The 2,500-nt window shown below is 37.5% G+C and overlaps 1 protein-coding gene across 4 annotated transcripts in view; it reads right to left on the bottom strand.

Annotated features, from left to right (window-relative positions):
- The window catches only part of LOC122264246 (uncharacterized), a 12,386-nt gene that overhangs the window by 6,445 nt on the left and 3,441 nt on the right, over positions 1-2,500 (bottom strand). Inside the window, exons 1-2 of one of the 4 annotated variants that reach the window (XM_043033041.2) lie at positions 1,983-2,094; positions 1-188 (exon numbers count right to left, since the gene is read on the bottom strand). The exon at positions 1-188 is cut by the window's left edge and continues 11 nt beyond it. The exons of 1 other annotated variant lie outside the window; for it this stretch is intronic. The gene's annotated coding sequence lies outside the window, so the exon portion shown is untranslated. Of the gene's footprint in view, positions 189-1,982; positions 2,095-2,500 lie in introns of those variants that run through there. 2 more of the 4 variants (XM_043033042.2, XM_086543480.1) reach the window with 2 other exon arrangements.

The raw sequence follows: 2,500 nt of genomic DNA, 5'->3' as shown, positions 1-2,500 counted from the left end.
GTGCCTGGCCTTGAGTGTGTAACAACAGGTAATTAGATAACCGTTATCTTTTGCTTCTTCCTGCTGACGGTCTCACTGCTTTGGTTCTCGAAGGAAGATAAACACATTGGTGACGTCAATAGTGCTGCTGCTCCAGATACTGCCGTGGTGAGAGTCGCTGTTCTCTGGTGACCACAAGTCGAAAGGCACTGAAAGCAGTAATGCGTTCAAGTTTCAGACGTGAGAACGTGTTTGGGGCTTCGTGTTGTTGTTGAGTTAAGGGAATGTAGAGATTGAGAAGAAGTAGTGAGGGTGTGCACGCGCGTGTGTGTGTGCGTGTGTGTGTGTGTGTGTGTGTGTGTGTGTGTGTGTGTGTGTGTGTGTATGTGTATGTGTATGTGTGTGTGTGTGTATGTGTATGTGTGTGTGTGTGTGTGTGTGTGTGTGTGTGTGTGTTCATACAACACTAACATGGGATGCTGCGTATTCCAATGTATAATGCACTAGTATTTGCGACTTTGGGTGACTACGATTTCTAGTGACGTCATTTACATTATTGGCGTGGTGAATACGAAGGTAATCATTATCATTTTGATAACAAAAATAATGACAAGAGCAATGATACTGATGATGATAACAAACCGCATCCAGAAATATTTATGAATTTAATGTTAAGGATTATAATGATGATGATAAAAATATTACTGATAATAAATCTAATAATAATAATGGAGATGATAGAAATATTGATGATGATTACACTAACCATGATAATGATAATGATGATAGTAATGATGATACTAATAATGCCAATAATAATGATACTAACAATAACAACAATATGATAATTATAATAACAATAATGATAGTAACGAAAATAATTCTAAATGTTGTAGTAGTGGAAGTATTAGTATCAGCAGTTGCTGCAGTAATGATGATGATAACGATAATTATCATAAGGGTAATGGCAACAATAATGATAATTATAATAATAAGAATAAGAATTATTATTATGATGATAATAATAACAGTAATAACAACAACAATAATACTAATAGTAATGATTATTATTATAATAGTGATAATAATAGTTATTACAATATTAATAACAATAAAAATAATGACAACCATGGCAATAAGAATGTTACTAATGATGGAGAAGATAATTTACATAAATACTGTTAGTAAGAACGATAATGGAGCATATAACAACAACAAAAACAAAAAAAAACTTTAAAGTGATGAATAGGAAAGTTAGTGAATGAATGAGCCGATGAGCATATCATTCAATTGACGAGTCAGAATAACCCGAAGAAGATGCTGAGACACAACCTGTAGGTCGACCAAGACACTCGTGCATGACGGGATGATGTGATAACGCCCTTTAATGACAGAAACGCAAGGACCTCCCTGGCCGTAAGTCGTACCTCGCTCCTCGTTAAAGAGAGCTGTAATTAACTCATAATAAACGACGCTGGGCATAAATAAATCACCGAACGAGAAATGCGGTTCCTCTGTTCCAGAACCGAATCGAGAGAGCGTGTGAGAGAGGGCCTACTTTCAGCTCGCGTTTTGGAGGCAGAGCAGCGTTGACAGATACGCTCGGAAAAAATAGAAAGCGTTTATCATGGCCGCTGTTTAGGTACACTCTCGTGTATAACTCTCCTTGATCATAGATGAAAACTTGCAGGGTTACTTAGCTGTGTTGCGTTGTGATTGTTGCATTGTGAAGACAAGAAGTAATACGTTATGTTCATAATTCAATCTTCTTACACCAATGCATGCAAACGATAAATCGAAACATTATGTTTGGTTTACGTTCATTTTTTTTTTCAGAGTGTGTATTGCGAAACAATACATTAAGAAAACATTATACCGCATGACTATCAGCAAACCTAGATTCAAAAGCATTAGCATAATAGTATAATATGCCGCATAAATCACACACTAGCAAATATTATATATCAGGGAAACCGCAACTCATTCCAGGTCCAAATTCCTACCGATGAGTGTCAGTTACGAGGAAGCACACGCCAGAGGATCCCATGACCTCGTGAAGCACAGAGACTCCTCCTCCCTGAAGACCCAGCGCTGGAGGCTGCATTCTTCCTATATCTTTTAATCTTTCGAAAACTTAGTGGTAGCGTCGGTCTTCTTTCGACAGCGTATTATTCAGACACATTTAAGCGTGAATAAGCGCCACGAAAGTGAATGAACGTTCATTCTTTTTTCCATTTATGTATCCATGAATAATCAATATTTCAATGATATTTCATCATAATCCTAAAGATGCATCATCTGAATGTCTTCATTTGATACAAATAATATTTGATAACATATGAACTGTGTATTTCTCACGGAAGATGTAATGAAGCGATTAACGGAATTCTGTCCGCCATTAAGCTGTGGTCTGACACACACACGTACCGACGACCACAAACTATGCCAATCCACACCACGACCAACACTCACCGTGCTTTTGGACCTTGGCCTATGTGAGTGCTTTATTACCCTCCTCCGG

The sequence above is a fragment of the Penaeus japonicus genome, unplaced genomic scaffold (assembly GCF_977035675.1).
Source record: "Penaeus japonicus unplaced genomic scaffold, GWHDUDI00000001_assembly GWHDUDI00000013, whole genome shotgun sequence".
NCBI lineage: Eukaryota > Metazoa > Arthropoda > Malacostraca > Decapoda > Penaeidae > Penaeus > Penaeus japonicus.
This window is presented reverse-complemented; position numbering and strand designations above follow the sequence as displayed.